The following is a 23,697-nucleotide window of genomic DNA, read 5'->3' as shown; positions in this document are numbered from 1 at the left end:
TCATATAGTCCCCTGGTTGTTGCACTCAGGTGTTATTTGGTTGTACCACAGTCAAGTAGCAAACCAGAAATAACTTTACAAATGGAAAATAGTAGTTTGTAGAAGAGAGTTTGGTTTTGCCCCTGAATATTATGGTCTGTGCTATGTTTTTCCTGTTGTGACACACTGGAGCCTCCAAAGGGTATTTCTATTTTTAACAGAGTTCAAGTACCATTTTAGATATTCTAGCTTACCAAGTGTAAGAGTTGGGGAAACTTCCATCACAACTTGGACCTATTGCTAACTCCTTTTTTGCTCTGGGCAACAATTAAAACTGGTATCTTTGTGGATTAGTCAGGAGATGGGTTACAGCATTGCTCCCAAATGTAGTATATGTTTCCTCTAAAATACAAATACTTATGCCAAATTTGTTGCCTCTCTCTTCACAGTAGGAAATTCAAGGTGCAGTTAACTGTTGCTAACTCTAGAAGGGATACCTACACATGTTCTACACCAAAGAATTACTCGAATTTTTGCAATGTGGTAGTATGCCAAAGCTTTTTGAAGTTTGTCTCCTACTCAGTAGCACACATGATTTTACTTCAATATCTAGGTGCTTGTGACCTGTTCAAGAGGTCCAACTTGCATAATGTCTTCAAATGTAACAGAATGATGTTTTCTGGGATTTTAACATGGTAAAGACTCTTCTGGACTATATTATGACAGAGACCAGGAGAATTGACATAGTCCTAAGGTAAGACACTGAAGGTATAATTCTATTTCTACTATATAGATAAAGATGAACTGTTCCTCATTGTCTTTACAAATTCGGATGGGGGAGAAAACCCCACAACAAATGAAAGCATTTCCTAGATCAATAACTACACTCTAGGAGCCAGCAATTGTGTTGATTTGCTCTGGTAAGCGAACCACATCTGGATCAGCAGCTGTGGCTGGTAGCACCAATAATTCAGGGTCATTTGAAAGCATCCATTTGGTTTTAGTACCAGACAAACTGGAGCATTAAAAACAAGATTGGGAAGGAATTTCAATCTTTGGTAATAGCACAAATTTCTACAGTTTTTCCAGGGTATTGCTTTCTGTTTCCTTTTTGACAGGGGAGATTCCAGCGGTCTTACTTTGTTCTTCCCATCATAATAACATTTACTCCATGGGTCAGAGAACCAATGTATGGATTGTTCCAGTTCTTAAGTATAATTATTCCACCTGTGCAATCAGGAACATAGGAAATAACCACTGGAATCCCACTGACCACTGAAGGTGGATATGGGCCAAGATTCCATTTATTTCTTGAGTTTGTGCCCACACTGATTAGTGCTAAATTATGGCCTGTAAGTAATAACTCCTACATGGTATGGTTATTCTTTCTCCCAGTTCACTGTGACCCTGTTAAATGGCTATGGATCTTTTGGGGGAAGGTGTGGAGGAAGATTTACAGTGTATTTTTGTGACCACATTTCAGTGATTCCTTAAAAGAAGATAGCCTTCATCTCAAAAGATTCTGGGTAAAAGGCCATGAATTCCCACTATAGTACTTTGATTTGGTTCTTATTGGTCTGATAATGTAGACTAACTGATATTATAGAAGGTTGACAATCTATTTCATTCCTAAGATTCTCACAAAAAAATTATCTATAACCATATATTCATGTGGATCAAAATATTTGTATCGCCATTCTGCTTTTGTGGTTTATTGTGATACTTGTGCCAACCTCATCCCTGCAATTGAGCGCTGCCACCTGGCCTCAACCACTCCAAGGCCACTGAGATTAGGGAGCCCAATTCTTCTGTAGCGTCTCTGGCCTACGGAAGGCAGCCACAACAGAACTTTTTGGGAATACTGGTGCTCACTACCAAAGTAGTCTTAAAGCTTTGGAGAAGGAAGTGTCCTTTTGTCTCTCCTGAAGGTATAGTAGGGTGTGGCTGAATAGGTTACAAATAATTGGTCCATTCCAGCATCCCTACCTTCTTAAGCTTTTGATTTCTTTCCTTTATATTGCAGAGAAATCCCAGCATCTCAATCTCATTTATGCAAGTCACCACTGAGTCCAGGTTTCAAGCATACTATTAGAGCTAATCCCAGGTGTTTCAGCCAACATAATATACATTTAGAATCTTAGATAAACTTTCCTGTATTGATAAATTCTTTTTGAACCAACCTCATTCTTTTATCTCCTTAATTTAAACCCTTAAGAATCCATTTCTAAACATGTTTCTTCCCACTCCCATTTCCTGACTATAAAAGTTGTCAGGGTCCTATCTCCCTTTTGGTGTAGAATCTAGCTTATCCTTGAAAATACTTTGGAATTCTCCCTCTGGCCATGGAAGTGATGAATGATGGTGGGAGTTAACCTTGAGGAGAATAGGACTGTCCTTGCTAGGCAAGTGCTCCCGTTGAAGGCTTTTGCAAATAGTTCTCTCAGATAAGCTGGAGGGACTGCTTTAGCTAGCAATGAAGATTCAGGGGTCTTTGAAAGTTCAAGTTAAGGACCTCATCTGAAGTTTTAGGATTCTACTTTTTCAACCAGTGACTTATTGAAACAAGTCTCATAGATTATAGTTAGAACCCTAGTTACAAAGGAGTGGGACCCTGAAACTTAAAAAGGGCTGCTAACCTTAATTTTAATGTGAACTCTCAAAGTGCACTGAATATATGTATTTAATCAATAGTGCAACTCTGCAACCTATATTCTCAGGTTATGGTTATGATCATTAATTATGTCTGTTCTACATATATATGAGATACATATAAAGCTTATTAGAAACCTTCTGGTTTTCCATCCTGCCTTGAGTTAAAAGTTCACGGCACTAAGCTTTTATTTTATTTTATTTTTGTAAGTTCTCCAGTAGAGTGAGAAGCAACCTATAATCTTTATCACCATAATAGGGAAATAATACAGACACTTAATCTCCCAAAAGTTTGTCCTCTACTATTACCCATGTTCTCCCCCCACCTGAGTAGGGAAGTCATCTTTATGTTATGAAATAGTATATATGGAATCAATACTTGAATTTCAACCTCAGGGTCTGTTTCTTGAGTCTACTCCTGAACCCAACTACTGTTATCAGCCAGGGGCCCAGCAAGAGACAGAAGGCACATTGATGGAATTCTGATAATTTAATGAAAGTACTTGTTGGAGATGTGTGGGATTCAGTAACATAACGAACAAGAGAAGTTGAGGCACCTCCAAGTAGCAATATCTCTAATACTGAGGGGAGGAACAGCTCACCAAAGCCCTGTGACAGCCAAGACTGTGGAGGAAAGGCCACTTGGCAGAAACTGTGGTCAGAGGGAGTCACAGCCACTGTTAGAATCCTAGCATTGAAGCAAAGCATGAATGAACCAAGAACAACATTCATCTCTTTCTCTTTTCCCTTTTTCTGATTTCCTACTGGGTTTCCCATAGCCCAGGCAATGCAGTTTGCAGGAGCCAGCCTTTCTGGCATACAACGAATACAATGGAGAGTGGATCCAGGTCAGGGGAGAATGGAGAATGGCAAATGAAGACTAATTACTGTGGTGGGCGGGGAGGGGGGCGGCACAGCAGGTGGTGGTGATGGCACTGGTAGGAGCAGTCTATGCAGTAGGGGTAAATTCAAGGAGAGCCTCCTACTGTATTCAGAAATACTTTTCCCTTTTAGTATTGCTTCTGGTAGAGAATATGTAATTTTTAGGCTCATTGTGTCACTTTAACAATCCCTTTCCACATCACATGATACCCCAGTATGTCAAAAATTCTTTCCTATGGGCCTCCATGGTCCCCAGGCAAATCAAGAACTATGGCTAGAAACTTTAAATGTCCTGAAGAATTTTCAGACAGCTAAGGTGATTGTATATGGTTGTAGCATATGAGAGCCTCCAGAGAGATCATTGCCTAGTACATCTGAGTTTCAGCCAAGATAACCTGTTAAGAGTAGTGAAGTAAAAGAAAATTAAGGTGAGCATTACTTAGAAGCAAAATTAATTTATAATGTGATGTGGCAGCAGAAAAGCTGAATGCTTTCTGAAGAACTATATGAAGAATAATCACAGTCCTGAGTATTACTTCCCACACAATTCAGTTACAATGCTTCAGACATCAAATCTGACTTTGAATGTCTGAGTTACAATGAGTTGCAAACGTTTGGAGGAAGAAACAGTAGTAGAAGGAAAAAATGTGCAATTAAATCAAAGTAAAAAGCCTTACTAGCCAAAAATATCTACCACCTTGCCACCCCCCTACCCCTGCCCCCCCCCCACCACCCTCCAGCTAAGAACCAAAATGAAATAGGTCAATTGGCTTGGCTCCATGACTGGAAAAAGAAATTTTTACTACCCAAATAATCATTAAGAGTATAATGTGTTTAAGACACATATTAAATGATGCAGTAGAAGCTATAGGGAAAATGCACCTAGGCATGAAAAAAAATGACTCTTGTATCAGTAACATAATCTTTTTCTGAGAAAGAAAATCAGTAATACATAGATGTGTGGAGGGGATGTTGATTGTCTTTTCAAGAATAACTTGTTTATTCATAGCTGTGCATCCCTTTCAATGAGGCGTCCCTTAACTCTGAAGGTGAAAATTCAAACTGGGGATAGATCTGAAATGAGGAAACAGGAATCTTTACTCTCCTTCCATTCCCATAAGTAGAACAAATTTAGCTTTATTTTGCTACAGGCAAGTTTGCTGAACTTGAATAACCTTTACATTGATTGCTATAGACATTCAGGTAAGATTGCGAAGCTTTTTCTGTGGTGTTGCAGTCTTACATGGTGTAGGTTTTTGGTATTGTGTCAATCTACATTGCTTGCCTCAGACTATCTCTATTTTGAGTTGCTCCTTTAAATAAGACAGTGGCTTTTACTTGGGTTACTCCGTTTTTTCATTGCTCTGCTGTGGGGGAGGGCATACCAACTTTGAAGCCAGTTGACCCGGGGCTTCTTCTGCTTACTAGCTGTGTGACCTTGGCCACAAGTTTAGTGGTTTAGCTCCTATGAGCCTTAGTTTTCTTTTTTGTAATATGGGATTATGAACGCTTATAGTAATGTTCTGAAGATTAGGGGAGATAATATATATAAGACATCAGACATGGCTGGCATATAGTGGGGATTCAATCCATGAAAGCTTCTGCAATTCTTCATCATTTTCTTATTTCTCAATTAAGGAATCAATATGCCTTTCTTGAGAAGTAGAATGGTCGTACTTCCAGGAGAGAGAATGTTGGCAGGGCAGGAACTTGTCTCTGTTGCCAGAGTTAGACACCATTTGACTAAAGTAGCTTCTCCATTTCTACTTCTCAGAATAGACTGATTCGGCACCCCCTGGAGACCTTAACTTCTTCCCTAATAAATGAAAAGTTTGAATCTGAAGTCAGGTAACATTAGCCTTAAAGCATTGTCTTAAATAGATTTTTCTTTCCTGCTTAAAAGGAAGTCAGGAAAGATTTATTATAAACGCTCTCAAGAGACCTCTTCCAAAATACTTCCCCTTAAAGAGGTAGTCACAAAAATAAGCACTGAATGCTGCCTTAGAGATTTGTAAAGTGACAGCAAAGCCACTTTCCACATGTTTATTGGTGAATTTGAGCTGAGTCGGAGTATGCTAAAAATTAGCCTCAAATTTCACATTTGATTAAATTAATATCAACATATGAAGATAAAGATAATAATTCATTTTTTTAAAAAGGTACCAGTTACTAAAAAAGAGAAGTGATAAGCTGGTAAGGAAGCCAGATTATACTAGGTGGCTTTATAGTTCTATCTTTAAGGCCAAGTACCTCTTTAAGAGATGATTTCACCAATATTTAGTTAACTTATATTTATATTACATTTGATTCAAATAGCAATTCTGAATTTAATTAAAATAACAAAAATACACTTTTGTTTTACTCTGACACTTTATAAATCTTTGCAAATATTCTTTTAATTTGGGGAAGTGGGGATAAAAGTAAAAACATGAATTTCTTTTCAGATGCCTTTTTCTACCTGAAGGTTTTGAGTGATTGTTGAATTTTCAAAGGAAGACAAAAGCTTGCATTTTGCAAGCTCGCTTCATCTACACCCTAAACTCTATCAACAGCTTAACATTCACTGAGAAGGTGTGTTAATCTATCTAGCGATTCTTCCTAAATTGACCTCTTTGAAACATAATAATAGCCTCATAAATGAGCAAATAAATGTCAGGAAATGTTAGTTCCCCCTTACAGGGTATGATCAAGTGTTTCTTTTCTAGTTTAATAATCCCTTATAATCAGTACAAAATGGCAAATTGGAAAGTATACTGAACATGACATAGAAACTTCTAGGTTCTATTCCTGGTGATTCAATTATTTAACATTGAAGCCTGTAAAAGTCACTGAAATTTTCTGAATTTCAGTTTCCTTATCTGTGAAATGGACATACCAACTCTTGCCTGTGATAGCTATCTATGATCAGTATGTTCTCAGCATTCATTTCTTGTGGACTTCTTGTCCAGCAGAAGCTAGAAAGCTGAAAATCCATATTTCTCAGGCTCCTTGCTGCTAAGGTTTGAAAACAAGCTAGATCCTATCATTCAGAAGTATTTATTCAAGATCTATAAGATGGGAATGATAGGGGCGCCTGGGTGGCTCAGTTGGTTGAGTGCCCAGCTCTTGGTTTCAGCTCAGGTCATGATTTCAGGATCATGAGGTCGAGCTCTGCGTTGGGCTCCGTGCTCAGCAGGGAGTCTGCTTGAGATTCTCTCTCTCCCTCTGCCCTTATCCCCACTTTCCCTCTCTCTCTCTAAAATAAATAAATACTATCTTAAAAAAAAAAAAAGATGGGAGTGATATGGAAGCCATCTTCCTGCAGCTTTGGCTTTTTCTTTCAGAAAACAGGTTACAAATATGTGGGGTTTTGCTCCAGCAGTGTTCCAGTGTCCAGCTCTACTAGTAGCTAAGGTGACAATAGCAGATACCTTCTCATTTCCAGACCACAGCTATAGCAGAATGTCCTTACTTAGTTCCAGTGGTGGCCTCTTGATTCTTACCTTCATATTTTGGCAGAGTCAGCAGCCCTGCTGGTATTCCAGTTGTGTAGAATTCAATGTCATTCCTGGATGCCCAGCCTAGAGACTGTTCCTTCCAAATTTCTAGTTATTTTGTAAACAGAATTCTTGTTTTAAGCTCATTTCTCTTAACACACCTAAAGTGGTTTCTATTTATTTTCTTGAACCCTGACACTTGGCCTAAAGTCTTGTGAGGATCGTATGGAATTTATCACATATTTTAAGATGCATTGTTAAAATGTTATAGGAGTATAGGAATTATTGTGATTAACACACACAAGATTTTCCATGTTATTTGTCTGGTGGAATTTAACCAAAACACACTCTGTAATATATCTCCTGAGGCTGTAAGAAATTAGATTGAAGTGGGTAACTCTTCACAGAGGGAAAGGAATTACTGTGTAACTAAGTCACGTTCAGCTTTCTGCTTATGGTGTGGCTGTGTGGCAGGGTAGAGTGGCCTGGGTGTGCAGGAAGGTGGCCTTTTGCTTTTGGAGTAACTTGGGGTCTGGCTGTGTGGGAGCATTTGGTCCTGAGTGATTTCCTTCCTTCCACACTCTATCCCTGATCTTAGCTCTCTTTGACTAGAATTTTCTGCAATGCTTGTGAATTAGAAGTTTCTAAAAGTCAAAGTACTGGGCTATTTCTTGCTTTCCCCTTTTTCTTATAAGTGATGTCCCTCAGGAAACTTAAGGTTAGAGGTTTTGTAATTGTAAAGGATTGAGCCAATTCCTAACATCGTTAGTTATTCCAAGATGCAATCCTGGTATATTTCCTGTAAGAGATCAAATTACTCAGTTAGAAAATATGATGATTCTTAAAACATAACAGGAAAGTTATATGTGCTAAATCAGCACCCTGGGTCTCAGTATTTCTGAGTTATGATTAGCTTGTCTCAATGTTACCATTCAGTTCATATAGCTGCCTTTAATATTTGTGGCTTTGGATTTGTGGTTAGTATGGTGAGTCAATTATAATTTTTTTCCTCATCCTTGGAGAAAATCAGATTTATAAACAGTGGACTGCTCTGATCAAACACAATCAATTTTAAAGGAAAGTTGTTCCTGGTACTATTCTGAATTGATAAGCATTTACTAAAAAACAAATGTTAGTTTTACGTTGAGCAAGTATGCATATTTTATGCTGCCGTATATCACAGTGATGCTGAAGAGGTTTTTGATTGCAGCACATGGTGGAAATTAGAAAGATAACACCTGGTAACCCTATTTAACTGTCCAGTGGCTGTAATATCTGGAGGAGTAAAGCAGGATTTTACTTTATGGATTCTTTCTACTTTGCCTAATGAAACACGTAATTGTACAAATTCTGATGTAGTCTGTGTTTCTCCTAGCAAGAGTTTTTCAAATCTAAGCTGAAGCCACATCTATGGATGAGGTGGACCTACATGGTTCAGTGGTTTTTCTCAACACTTTTGAAATGTAACTTGTTACCCAGGTGAATTAAAAGATTACTTCGACAGCTGAAAATTTAGAAAATCACATTTTAAAAATGGTTTAGAATTTATCTATGAATGTAGTAAATGTTGGACAAGGGTGAAACCCTTCTCAACCTCTGTTAGTATTTAGATATATATCATCTGCAGGCCAGTTTCTGTCCAGCTACATCTCTCTTACCACACCTGTGTCTGTACGGTGATATTTGCAAACATGTGTATATATACAGATACATGTGTACGGTGATATTTGCAAACGTGTATATATACAGATACATGTGTAGAAGGATGAAATTTGAAATAATAATGATGTACCATAATAACTTGTGATATCAAACAACATTTCCTTCTCTCTTCTGTTCCTCAAGGCCATTTCCAATTTAGATCATGAGTTTTTAGGGAGCAGGGAGGAGCTACTGGGGCAAACTGCATCTGTTAAGGTGAAGAGCTGAGGAGTCCCTTTATACTGCCCTTTTCATGCATACAGGGCTTTGAACCATGTTGGATGTAGAGAGAAGAATCAAGTTTTAGATGAGAAAGAGAGAGGGAAAGCCAGCCTGGCGTTGTTTTGCTCCCCTGATCGTCTGTGCTGAATGCTAAATGGGAAAAAAGGATGGGCATATAAGAAGCCCCTAGGGAGTGTGTGTGGATACCTGAGAAAAGGAGGTGGGTGTTCTGTCTTCTGGCTGCATTTTAAAAGTGGCAGCTGGGCCGATGTGCCCCACACCATCCTGCACTGGTAATTCAAGGAAGATAGCCACATGGTTCATTCAGATGTGAGAGGGGCCTCCAGCCCTCCCAGTCTCGAAGGTGTCACCTGGTCCAAGAGTGACATGTCAGGGAGTTGCTCCTAACAATGGACTAAAACATGAACTTCATGACTTACCTGCGAGAAGCGGTGAACGTGCAAGGCCCGGCAAAAGGAGGAGACAGTAGCAGAGCAGCTGCATCTCTGAGATATCACCCTTCCAGGTAGCTGCCTGCAGCCAGCTGTGGCCCCCTGCCACAGCCCCTTCTGATGTGGCCGAGAGACCACAGACCACAATGACGTGGCTGTGAAATACAGTGTAGAAAGTAGGCTGCCCCTCCTCTTCACGACCTCCCCCCACTGTAGGTAGACAGCCAGCTACCGTCAGTGGAAGGCAGGGGCTTGATACCCTGGGACAGTGAGAGCCAGAAGATGAGGTGGGAAAAAGCATCTAGGATGCACTGTTGAACCAAACTATAACTGACGTACACAATCTAAGTTGTCTGTTAACTCACTGGATGGGGTAGAATTGTAGTGCAAGAACTAAATTAAATTGCCTGAGATGAGTCTGGCTGTTTGGAGATCCAGCATTAGAAAATAAAATTAGTTCAAGGAAAAAAGCATTATATTTTTAAACACCCAACTTTATAATTGTATAATACAGTCATGTTATTTGAATAACATATATTTATTTTTTTTTTCTGAAAATGAGATTATGGTGTAAATGCATGTAATCTTTGTTTGCATATACATCAACACTGTCATTTTTAACAGGTGTCTAATTCACATGTTTAAATTCATGTGAGGTCAAAGATATTTTTCTTCTATGATTATTGCTTTTTATGCCATTTTTATATTTTGCATTTATGATATAATATATAAAATTCTGTAATATCCTAAGTACCTAAATATCTCTCTATGCTTATAACACTCTTTTGGTTTTACCTTTTTTATTATTTATTTTTTGAAATATAGTTGACACATAATGTTACATTAGTTTCAGATTACAATATAGTGATTCAGCAAGTCTATATCTTATTCTGTGCTTACCCCAAGTGTAGCTACCATCTGTCACCATACAATGGTATTAGAATACCATTGACTATATTCTCTATTCTGTACCTATGACTTACCTATTCCATCACTAGAAGCCTGTACCTCCCACTTCCCTTCACCCATTTGATCCCTCTCCCCCACCTCTCCATCTCTGGCAATCATTAGTTTGTTCTCTGTATTTATGGGTATATTTCTGCTTTTTGTTTCTTTGTTTTGTTTTTTAGATTTCACATGTAAGTGAAATCATATGGTATTTGTCTTTCTCTGACTTATGTTACTTAACATCATACTCTCTAGGTCCATCCATCTCATTCTTTTTTTATGGCTGAGTAATATTCCATTGTGTGCATGTATATTATATACCTATTACATCTTCTTTATCCATGTATCTATCAGTGGATGCTTGGGTTGCTTCCATATCTTGGCTGTTGTAAATAATGTGCAGTAAGCCTAGGGGCACATGCATATATCTTTTCAAATTAGTGTTTTCATTTTCTTTGGGTAAATACCAAGTAGTAGAATTACTGGATCATATGGTATTTCTGTGGTTTTACTTCTATATTTAATCTTTAATTTATTTCCAACTTAGTTTAGGGTAAGGATGAAAAGGAATCTACCTGATTTCTTTCTACATTTCTCACTCAGTGTTCCAACTCCATTTATTAAATTATTCATCTTTTCTGTATCAACTTCAAAATCAGTCTTTATTTTTACCTACCATTTTTTATATATTTGTGTTATTCTGTATTTCAAAAGTACCATACTTTTTAAATTATGATAAATTTAGACTACATTTTAGAATCTGGAAGGACAAGTCTTCCGTCATTATTCTTTTTCATATTTTTTTGGATTTCCAGAGACCTTTAGGATAATTTTTATCAATTCACTGAGAAAATACTGGTATTCTGACTAAAACAGAAACAAATCTATAGCTTAATTTGGGGGAGAATTTTGTTTTTATAGAGATGTTCCTTTCTATCTCATAATCTGCATGTTTTCCACATATTCATTTTGCTTATATGCTCCTGAGTAAAATTTTATAGTTTTTCTTCAAATAAAAGGTCTAATTTCCTGTGAACTTAATTCCCTCTGTAATTCTTTTATATTTTGTGTTACTATTCTAAGTCAAATGTTTTTGCTCTACAGTTTCTAATTTTGAAAATGTATTAATTTTTGGTTTAATTGTCCAATTTACTGAATTTATTTTCTATTTTTAATAGCTTCTTCATTGGTTCATTAATTTTTTTTCCTAGGTGGATAAATATTTAAATGTTTTCCTATATTTCAGTACCTTTCACTTGAATTTCATTTTCTTATATAATTGCATTGGCTGTCTGATTCAGACTAATCATGTGTGCCTTATTTGTGGATAAAATGATTATTATCTTTGGCAAATGAATACCGGCATTAATGGACAGACATACAATGTTTTTTTTTTTAAGGATTTTATTTATTTATTTGAGAGATAGAGAGCACTAGAGAGAGAGAACAAGCATGAATGCGGGGCAGAAGGAGAGGGAGAAGCAAGCTCCCCAGTGAGCAGGGAGCCTGATGTAGAACTGAACCCATCTCAGGACCCTGGGATCATGACCTGAGCCTAAGGCAGATGCTTTACCAACTGAGCCACCCTAGCGCCCTGACAAACATACAGTGTTTAAGTGTGAGGCTGGCTGGAAGAATTATGATTGATTTTTAACATACTACATCTTTCTACTCATGCTTTTAAGAGATTTTCCTTTAGGAGTAGATGCTAAATTTTATCAAATACTCTTTTTTAATGTCCTGAAAATCATTTGAGTTTTTCTTCTTATTTGATTTATTAACAACATGAATTTTATTAATACATTTGTATATGTAACCTATATATTCTTGAAATAAATACAAAGGATATTAACTTTAATATATAGCTGGATTTGATTAGTTAATTTTAATTTAGGATTTTGATTGATTATATTCATTATTCACATTAAGGTAGGCCCCAGTTCTGCCATGGGATCAGAGTTGGATATGGTAAGGAAGATATTGGGAGAACTTCATTGCGTACCTTGGTGTTTTGGAAGGCAGTGATGCAGGTGCCAGACTTTACTGTGGAAAAGTCTATAGACTGGTTAGAATTGCAGGCATGTCAGAGTGAGCAAGAAGTCTGTACTTCTAGAGTTTGTGGGGCTCAAATAGAGCTGCTGTTGGCCCATTGTGTGAATTAGGAAAAAATATCTCTTGCTCCAGGCACATATAGTCCCATTCCAGGGTGTGCAGTTAGATGTCAAGAATGAGGGCTTCTCATTTGTAGAGAAGTGAATGCAGTGCACAATGTTTTGTGGTAGCTTTGGGCAAACAGGCCAAGTATTTATCAGGGCTAAGGAGACATTTCAGAAGAAAGCCCCATGAGAAATATTTATAAAGACCTCATTAAGTAAGACTGTCTGCAAAGGGTGAGACAGTCATCACGGAAGAGGAATGCTGGTTTGATAGAAAAAGAATGAAAAAGAAAAGATTGTTATTCTTAGTGATACAAACAAAGTTTGTCCATAACCTATGGGCATGACTATACAAGTTACGTATGAAGTTACCAGCCAGTAGTTATGGAAAAAGAAACTAATTCTCTACTTGAAGTAAAATGAAGACAAATGTATGCCAATGTGGGACAGGACATGGCATAAAATTGGCAGATCTTATTGAATGGCCAAGGAGAAGGAAGGAAGGAAGGAAGGAAAGAAAGAAAGAGAGAGAGAGAGAGAGAGAGAGAGAGAGAGAGAGAGAGAGAGAGAGAGAAAGAAAGAAGAAAGAAAAAGAAAGAAAGAAAAAGAAAAAGAAAGAAAGAGAAGAAAAAGAAGAAAGAAAGAGAGAGAGAGAGAAAGAAAGAAAGAAAAAGAAAGAAAGAAAGAAGAAAGAAAGAAGAAAGAAAGAAGAAAGAAGAAAGAAAGAAAGAAAGAAAGAAAGAAAGAAAGAAAGAAAGAAAGAAAAAGAAAGAAAGAAAGAAAGAAAGAAAGAAAAAGAAAAGAAGGAAGGAGAAAGAAGAAAGGAAGAAAGAAAGCAAGCACAAGTGGGCGAGCCAAGGAGTGAATATGCCTTTGCCTATGTTTGAAAGACTCCCCACTCCCTGCCAATGGTAGTATTTTCTTGAATTAGCCCTTAACCTAGTTTTTGTTCCAGGGAGAAAAAAAAAAATGGTCTCTCGGTTTTAGGTTAGTGTGTGATTTACAACTGCCCTCTGTGTGTTTAAAGAAAAAAAAATGGCACAGTATATTACATGGAAACTCTGGAAGTCAACACTCCAAATTTGTTCCAGAGTATCTGATTTATGATAAAAGCCTGTGGCACATTGATGCTGCCTGACCCCATGTGAAGTTGCATTTGGTATTTGGACTGTGAGTAGAATTTCCTTCATTTTCAATAACATGAAACTCAGCAGTAAATTTTCACAAGATTATTGTAACTTGGACCAATTGGAAACTATCCTTAGGGTTTACTGAGCAGTGTAATGGCAAAAATTTCAAATCTTAGGTGATAAACAGTAAAAGAAAACTCCCCCTATTTTCCTTCCTGAAAAATTCTATACAAATGGAATGATGCTTCTTGCCTCAGTGTCTAGTCTTTGGATCTTTATAAAACCACAAAGAAATAATGCCTTATTAAATGTCTAGAGTCTTGAATTTAAGTGGCTAGAATATCACTAAAAATAGATTAGTGTAGTTGCCTAGGTGCAAAACTTTGTATCAGAGATAAAAGGGAGGCAGAAATCCCCAAATTGTTGTAACTTGAAAAATGAAACAAATTTAACCTACTGCAAATGGGCCATGTGGATGTAAGAAAGGACATATTAATCAAACCTTACCAATTAAGGAGCTGGTACTTCACTATTAAACTCTGAGATGAATTTCGAAAGCATGGCTTGATGGAATGGATATTTATGTTATTAAGATATCATAGCAACCAATCTTTATTTGTTCTGAATGCTACATAGAGGTCGTGTTGAAAGTTCTCAGCTGATTACCATCGTGACAATTAAAGATGATTTAGCTTGTCCTAACTTCTCTGAAAGCATCAGTATCTAGAGGTAGGAGATTCTTTCTAATGCTAAACAGTAATGTCTTCTGCTAAATACATGAGAGATAAATGAATTAAACTATTGCTAATGATTCAACAAATAACTTCAAACCAACTTTAATTAATCTTAGAATTTGTGAAATTTGAAGCGAAGGTCCTACTGTTGTCTGCAATGATTTTCAATTATACTTTCTGAAGATGATTTATCTCAGGGTGTTATTTTCTTCCAGTTTTTGCTCTGATTACAATTGCTGCTTTCTAAAATGCTGCAGATTTGGAATTTGAGGCTATGTACTTATTATCACTTCTATAAACAGCTTATAATGCTATTAATTTGTACTTTTCTGTTTTTCAATTACCAAATTAGCATTTATGGAGCATCTGCTCCTGGAACCCTATTTTAGGCTTCTCCCCTAGTCTTCCACATATCAAAGCCCTATCACTCTTCAGATCAGTCACCTAGAAGTCATCCTTGATTCTTCTCATTTTCTCACAACTCAGATGCAAAACTCAGATGCAGACCATTAGCAAGTACCATCTTCTGGCTCTACTGTCAAAGTACATTCAAAATCTGACCTCTTCTCATTTCTTCAGTCCAAAGCACTAACACCTCTTGCCCAGTCCCTTCCCTTGTAATATCTCCTGACTGGTCCCCCAGCTCCCATTTTTGCAACATGCTAGTCCATTTGCCACATAGCAGCTACACTAGTCTTCTTAAAAGACAAATAAGATTATGTCACTCCCTTACTCAAAACCTTCCATAAGCTTCTCATCACACGAATATAAAATCTAAACTGCTTACCACAGCTCAGATTGACCTTACATAATCTGCTCTTTCTAACCCCATTTTATACTCCTCTGCCCCTTACTCACTCAGGTTCAGCCACACCATCTTTCTGATGTTCTTGGAACTCACAGGGCTCATTACCACCTCAGGGCCTTTGCATTTTTTGTTCTCTCTGCCTAAGACATTCTTCTACCCAGATCTTTCAAAGTTTCCTTAATATATTCAGGTATTTGCTTAAATGTTCTTTGACCATTTCATCTTAAATAACCCTATCTTTATCAGTTTCTAATCTCTTAATGTAATCCCTTATACATAAGTGTTTTTATAGCACTTTTTCCAGCTCAAGTTTTCATATTTGTTTGTTTACTTGTTTCATCTTGGCTCTGCCCCACCTATCACATCCATATTCAGTATAGCTGCATGGGAGCAAAGACTTTATCTTATTTTCTACTGTATATCCCATGTCTAGCAGAGTAACTGACACAGCAGACTCTCAAAAAATATCTGATGAATGAAGGTATGAATTGATAGAGTAAAAAGGAAGGACAATTAGTGATGGAAATGAGTTAACTAAAAGTCAAGGTATTTGTTGCCAGGGAACTTTAGGTCTAATCACCGGAGAAAACCCACACCAATGCAAAAGAATATAAAGCATTACGGATTGAATGCATAATGTTCAAGTAAGGCAGAGCAAAGCAGGACAGTTTATTATGTATATTACATGGAGCCATCTGTCTTCCTCCTGTTTCTTTTGCATTTCTCCGTACTGCCTCATATGGTCTCTGCACATAAATGTTGACTATGACTAATTGATTATTTTTAAAAATATGCAAGTATGAGTAGAAAGGAATATTGAAAGTAAAACTAAAGTCAAGGCTTGAATTACTCTGAATTACCTGTGATTTTATTTTTCCATGCTTGTTGACAAACATGTATGAATATGTATTGGCTTTTGTTTAGCTGCTGGACATATATCAGAGCAAATTTTTATGGCATAGTACAATATTTTCAAGATACTACTAGTTAAAAAATGTACTTAAAAATCTCAATTCCCATTGCTTTATTCTACTCTGCTGTATCTGTGATCCTTATAAATTTTGGGGAATTAAGTTATACACTTTCCTTGAGAATCAAGTTTGTTGTAACTTGCCTCTGTTTGTAGAGTATAAATGAATAACACACAATTTACTGAATTGATCGTTGATTCAGAAAATTGTTGCTCACAGACTTGGGCATAAAAACTTGAATAAGATGGAGTTCCAGCTCTCAAGAAGCTACCATGCACTCTTTTGTTCACCTAATATTTTCAAACAGTTGAGAACTACAGATTCCAGGCACTGTCCCAGGCATTGGGTATGCAACTGTGAACAAGGCTGTCAACATCCCTATAGTTAGAGAACTTAAGGTTCTGGGAAATAGAAATTGCATAGATGCTGACAGATGTGATTTTATATAAAGGAAGAGAATAGGACAGAATGGGAGCATATAATGAGGAAACCGACTTAGAGCCTTCAGGGAAGGCTGAGGAATGGCATTGAGATTAGTCCCCAGTAGAAACTTAAGGGCAAAGGTGAGGGCAGGGGAGAAGGACATGCAAACAAATCACCATAGTGCAGTGTAACCAGAGCTTTAGTAGAAGAAAGGAAGTGAGTACAGAATCTGCTGGTTGCACTGAAAAAGGAAAGATAAACAGTGTCGTTTGGCATCGGCACAGCCTTGCCCTAGAGGATATGCTTGGGCCTCAGGAGTGTGGATTTGCCAGATGGATAAGGGGGTAGGATTCAGTGTGTGTAAGATCTGAAGGTTGTAACACTGTAGGAGAAAGTAAACAAGTGACATGACCCATCCTCATGAAAAGTGGACCAGTGGAGTGAACTGGTCTAGGGAGCCTGGCTGGAATTCTGTCTTTTTGTCCACGTGCTAGGCACCATGACATTCAGAAAGGTGATTAATACTTGGGAAGAGTGCAGGGCGGTGCCCTGGGCTGATCTGGCCCAAGAGCTGCCTGCAGCTAATTTGTGGCATGACAAAGTGCCGTGTGCCATGATCTGAGCCAGGACCAGCTATTCACCCTTGCCTGGTGGCCATGCTGGCTGAATAATGGGTACAATTATATAACAGAGGATGGGCTTCTGTTCTAGACAACACTGTACTTGGCCCTGGACTTGGAAACAGAAATAGAGCTAAAAGCTTTTCAAAATGTTTGAGAAATACCTAAACGAACAAATTGTGTTGTATAAATGTGGATGATGTTGGTGTTATGTAAGTGTAGTTTAGGTTTTTTTTTTTTTTAAACATAAGAAATAAACAGGAACCATTACATTTCCCTTCAAGAAAGATAGCTTAAAAAATTGGTTAATAATCTGCTCAGTACTAATAAAGTAGACAATCCTCAAGAGATGTGTTTTTCACAAATAACAAAATGCGTATCTAGTACTGACATCCATTTTTGTGAACAAATACCGAGTAGATTGGGAGGAGAGAAATTCATGAAAACAACTGCAATTCTCTAAAACAGTTTTTTGTTGTTGTTGTTGTTGTTGTTGTTTTTGTTTTTTTTGTAAGGATTTTATCTGCTTTAGAGAGAGTTGTTATTTTAAAGGACTGTGATTTTCTCCGTGGTGCCCTGTTTTGAGAATATGGATTTACTTGGCTGTTACATGCAGTTGCTTGCCTTCAGCAGCTCTCTAAGTAACAGCATTTTTCATACATGCAAAAAGGAGGCAAATGGGTTTGTGAAACGATGTCGTGTTGTTTGATTAGCTGTATGAAAGCTGCCTTGTCATGAGAAGTCTTAATTGTAATAATTATTTAGCAGAACTTAGCCATGTCTTTTAGGCAATGCTACTATTTAAGGCTTTGCTTATGCCCTAGCCAAACAGATGTGTTTATTTACACGTCTGATCTAAACAGGGAGACAAAAGGGCTCTGCCCACAGCCTTGTACTTCCTCTAATACAGATAAAAGGGGAGGAGAGAGGCGAGCAGTTGGGGATCATGGAAATGAGAGTGGGAATGAAGAAAAGCCCTGTAGGTGTGAGTCAAACTGAGGCAGCCATTCTTTCCCTCAGGGCTGAAACAGCTGCGTGGGGGCTGTAAAGAACCAGAGGGAGAGCTAGCTGGTGGCATTGGTTTAGGGCGGGTGGTCTCCTCTCTCTTCCCTGAGAGGGAATAGATGTATAATTGTCCGCCTGTGCAAAGATGCTACTGCTGGGGCACTTTGAATCCATGTCAGCTCAGGTGCAGCGAAACACAGATGTGTCACTGTTAAAGCTGTGGCTGCATGCAAAGGGATGCCAAGAGGCTGCTTCTCTTTAAATGTGGATGAAATGCTCTGAAGAGTTGGAAAAGCTTTGCAGGTAGAGGACCTGCAAATCTAGAGTAGATAGAATGGAAGAAGTCAGAGACTTTTAGGGAATAAGCTGAGAGTGTAGGACAGGAATCAGGGAAAGTTCCTTATCCCAGGTAGGAGCAGGCTGGGGACATGGGGATTGAACCACGTGTGGCAGCAGGAGAATGAAGGGTTCTATTTTTCCTTCACTAAAACACATTTCTCTCTTTCTCTCTCTCTTTCTTTCTTTCTTTCTTTCTTTCTTTCTTTCTTTCTCTCTTTCTTTTTCTTTCTTTCTTTCTTTTTTTTTCTTTCTTTCTTTCTTTCTTTCTTTCTTTCAAGATTTTATTTATTTATTTGAGAAGGAGAGCATGAGCAGAGAGGAGAGGCAGAGGGAGAGAGAGAAGCAGGCCCCTTGCTGAGCAGGGAGGCAGACGCAGGGCTCAATCCCAGGGTCCTGGGATCATGACCTGAGCCAAAGGCAGATGCTTAACGGACTGAGCCACCCAGGTGCCTTAAAACACTTATTTATTTATTTATTTATTAAAGATTTTATTTATTTATTTGACAGAGAGAGAGCACAAGCAGGGGGGAGTGGCAGGCAGAGGAAGAGGGAGAAGCAGGCTTCCTACAGAGCAGGGGGATCCTGATGTGGGACTCGATCCCAGGACCCTGGGATCATGACCTGAGCCGAAGGCAGTCACTTAACCAACTGAGCCACCCAGGTGCCCTAAAACACATTTTTTAAAAGTGTCCTGTGGGGTGTCTGGGTGGCTCTTGGTTGGTTGAGCTTCTGATTCTTGATCTTGACTTAAGTCTTGATCTCACAGTTGTGAGTTTGAGCCCCACATTGGGCTCCACACTGGGCGTGGAGCCTACTTCAAAAAAAGAAAAAAAAGTGTCCTGGATTGAGAGTTTCATCTTCTTTCACTTCTTAATCTCTTCCCTTTATACTTAATAACATTATACAATAACAAAAACCTTAAGCAGAAAGCAAAATCCGACCAATCATAGTACCATAGATGGCTTTGGAATTTGTCCCCTGAATTGTAGAATTAGAATCAGCTGAGGTTTTGTTTTGTTTTGTTTTTAATTGGTTTGTTTACTTGCTAACATTAGGGCCAGGGTTTTCCTGCTTAATTCTAAATATTTATGACTTATTATAGACAATAAGAAAGGAGGAGTACTCTGTACATTGGTGATGAGGCAGCGTCAAAAGCTGAAAGGTAAATATAACTTATGCTTTTCGTAACACACCTTGACAGGCCAAATACGTGTTTGCACATAGATTTGAATTGAATTGGATGTGTGCTCTGGAATTCTGAGGTTCCCTGAAAATTGTGTGTACATTTTCGATATACGTGTTAGTGCGTATGTGTTTTATTTGTGCCAGTGTTGAAAACTGAAACAGAGACTGATTTTACTTAATAAGAGGATCCTAAATACAGATTTTTGGGGGTTGGAGTGAAACTGCATATTCATAAAACTCTATTTCCATCAGTAATGAAAAAATATTGTCCTTATTTCCACTCTTCCTTACTTGGTCTTTGGAAAGGAAAGAGCTCCTGAATGAGTAGCAAGAGGTGACAGGGTTAGCTCTGTTAGCCTTATATTTTTTCTGATGGCGAGGCCATGGTGCCTACTATTACAGTTCTCCCAAGTGTTTGCAGTAATATGAATCTGTTTACATGTTTAGTGGGAATAGTGTTTTCTTCGGAGGAAGTGTAGTTAAAATATGCATTGCCTTCAGTTCCACCATGTTTGTTTTTAGTGTAAAGGTCGTTCAAATATAGGAGGTGCTTTCTTGGTAAGCAAAGCGTACTAACACGTGAACCGTCTTGATCTTTAGCTCGCTGTTGTGTTTACTAGCTGTGGGTGCCAGAAGCTGCCACTGGTCTCTAGTGATGGTAGCACCAGCACCCTAATCCTGTCTCTTTCATGGTTATTTTTACAGCACCATCTTGTCCTTTAAGAAGTTATACCCACTGGTTCTAGGCATATGGAGAAGTTACCAGTCAATGCTCTAAATTGATAAAGGGAAGGGATGGAAACAGTAGAAGAAAGAAGGTAATTTTCCTGTTTTGGGGACCTCTTGTACACTGCCCTGTGGTTATTTCAAATGTTTGCATTTGTGCAGAGAGTAAACTTGCCTTTCTCTACTGGAATGTAAAAACATGGTTAAGTAGAAGAGTAAACAGTGGGTTACACTCGGGTCTATTTTTATTTCTGAATTAAAACTGAATTGGTTTTACTGCATGTAAGAGCTCTTTTCATTTTATTTTTTAAATCAAGTATTGTGACTCTTCTAAGCACAAACTGGAGAGCTTGTAAGAGAGTAATGACCTGCTGTACTTGCTCTAAACAAAATAGACTCTAGGAATAGTCATATATGAAGATGACACTGCCTGCCTCCATGTCTCTCCCCTCACCTTAGATGATCTGTTCAGTGGGAGTTCATTAGAAAGGTTTAGAGTTAGAATTTCCGAGGCTGTCTATGAACTTGTTGATTTGATGTACTGGAAATGATAATTTAGCTCTTCATCTCAGTTCTGAACTTTTCCTATTTAGCTCAGAAAGCTGGTTCCATTTCGTTTTCTTCCCCTACACAACTGAGAAAATAGATTTGGAAATTGCCTGAGTACTCTGGGCTATTTCAAAGATCAAGAAAGAGAATTTTATTTCCATTTCTCATGAGTGATAGATAACATTGGAAAGCAGGAAAATGATAATTGAATATGGACATAACTAAAATATTATATTCAGGACTGAGATTGGAATGTAGCTAAGGAGAAAAATCCTACAGATGCTTAAAATCTGTGAGACTTCTAAATTAGCTGAATCCCCAGTGAATCTTCATTATTGACTAGAGGAAATTATATGGTATTCTCTTTCTTTGCAAGGCTTGAAAATTTATTGAATTGATACTAAAAGCTTGCAGAAGGTTGGGAACCTTCTCAAAGGGAATTATGCTGCATGTTGCTCCTGAAATCTAAGTTTTTCCCAGGTGTGACAGAGTTTTAAATGAAACTAAGGAAAACAAAATGTTAACGTAGATCATCATAGTCTTGTTTAGAATTAGTGCATACTCACAGGGTTTAAGAATGGTGGTTGAATATAGAGGTCTCAGGATATGGCTTATCTGCCAAATGACAGATGGTCCAAAGTCAGAAGAGAAAGGCTCAAGAAGATGTAGTCGAGGGTAAGGCTGGTTCTGGAAAGAGCTGAGCAGCTGTTTAGTGGTTGTATTAACACTGATCATTAGTACAGCCTCTTTTTCATTCTGCTACATTCATTTGTTATTGTTTCTACTTTTGTGATGATTCATTGAGGCTCTTTATTAGAAAGGATGATATCTACATAAAGGTTCACTGAGTGAAAATATTCTGAAAGATTTAGGCTGAATTAAATAGTATTTTTAGATAGAGGGACACTAATGCTTTGTATCACACATTAGTTAAAAAAATTTGAAAATTGATTTTTTGTTCTTCAAAATACTGTTGAGACATGTCATTTTGTTTTGCTATTAGAATTCAATTAAAAGGGGCTCCATATCATTTTCAGATATATGTATTATGTGAATATTTTCTCCCAGTTAACTTGATTTATTTCGTGTGTTTTTTAAAGAGCAGAAATTTTAAATTTTGACAATATTTATCATTTTTTCCTTTTATGGTTCATATTTTTGTATTGAGATACTGACCTTAGTTAATTCTTCTACCATACATACTCAGTAATCCAAAACAGAAACTTGATCATCCTTGATGCATCTCTTCTCTTCATAATCGCTGTTGATTTTACCTTTTAAATATCTCCAGACTTTATCCACTTTCTCAATCCTCAGTTCTGTTCACCTAGTCTAGACAATCATCCTCTCTTGCCTGGATTGCTATAATATTGTTCTTAGGTGATCTTTCAAAATATTACCCTGACCACAATATTTGCTGCTTAAAACCCACCAGTGGTTCTCCAGTGTTTTTAGAATAAAGTATAAACTTTTAAATATGGGGTCCTAATGATCTTGATCTAACTTATAATTCCAATTTCCTCCTTTCCCACTTTCTTTCTTCATCCCATCCCTACCTGCAATGTTCAACTCTTTAGCCATGATGAACTATTATCATTTCCTCAACAACTCTAAGTTTTTTCTCAGTTGCATATCTATTTCCTACTAACTTTACATGAGTCTAAGTAGGCATTCTTTTTGTTGGAGCCATTTCCTCATGGCCAGGCTAGATTAAATAGCTCTGTCTGTGTTCTCCATTTAGTGGGGGCTGTAAATAGACAAGTGATGTATTTCAAGAAAGTGGGATTAGTCCTATGAAAAGGACCTCACAAAAAGGACACTTTCAGGTGGGAAGTATATTTCATGCTTCAAAATCATCCTTTATGATGTAGAACTTTGTAATTTACTCCTGGATACACTCCGTACACTGCACTCCATACACTAAAGTCGGAACAAGGATTATTAATGGTTTCAAACAGACCCAATCAAGGCCGGTGGGTAAAGTGAGCAGAGGCCCTTAGGGGGCAGCAGAGGACCACATACCAAGAAAGCTGTGGGGAGGGGGAGAGCAAGTGTGTAAGAAAAGGGACCTCCTGTGTCACTAGCCGTGAGGTTAAACTATTTGTCTTTCTATTCCTCAATAGTAAATAAGGATAAAAGCTAAAGGAGTTGAAGTGTAAAAACTCACAAATTCAAATGCCTACAAGGGTGTGACAGAAACATACTTCTGGGAATGAGACCAGTGTAAGACAAAGCCTGATGAAAGGTCTCCTACCAACTTGAGAATACATACTTCACCTGGAAGCATGTAAATGCCTGCGAATGGATGAAACGAGTTTTGTTAACCAATCAGCTCGCAGCACATGTGCGGCAAATCTGTGACCCTAGAATGGCAGACTACACTGAGCCACATAGGGAACTCCATTTGAAGATGGGAAAAGAAGCAGGTTTCAGTAGGGAGAGCTAGAATCAGTAACTCTCCTGACTACAGCAGGGTTAGAATAAAGAGGAGATGGGGACTGAGCTGAGGTCATTGTATAGAGTAAGTTAGGATTGTGTTTGATGGTGTTATGAGGGAATGATTATTTGTTAGGCATCTACTATATGTATTTAGAAATGTGTACACAATATTGGAGTAGTAACAGTGTTGTTTATTGGGAACTTACATTGCATCAGGCACTTCTCTGGGTGTTTTACACATTTTACGCAGTTTAATTCTCAGAACAACGTGATGTTTTAAGTATTACGTTTTTTTCCCATTCA

At 37.8% G+C, this 23,697-nt stretch overlaps 1 long non-coding RNA gene across 1 annotated transcript in view; it reads left to right on the top strand.

The window, feature by feature from the left end:
* LOC113926267 overlaps positions 1-20,455 on the top strand; it is a 30,381-nt gene extending 9,926 nt beyond the window's left edge. Inside the window, exons 3-4 of the long non-coding RNA XR_003521256.2 lie at positions 593-733; positions 20,386-20,455. This is a non-coding gene — a long non-coding RNA (uncharacterized LOC113926267). The remainder of the gene's footprint in view (positions 1-592; positions 734-20,385) is intronic.
* Positions 20,456-23,697: the final 3,242 nt, after the last annotated feature.

The sequence above is a fragment of the Zalophus californianus genome, chromosome 7 (assembly GCF_009762305.2).
Source record: "Zalophus californianus isolate mZalCal1 chromosome 7, mZalCal1.pri.v2, whole genome shotgun sequence".
NCBI classification, from domain to species: Eukaryota; Metazoa; Chordata; class Mammalia; order Carnivora; family Otariidae; genus Zalophus; species Zalophus californianus.
This window is presented reverse-complemented; position numbering and strand designations above follow the sequence as displayed.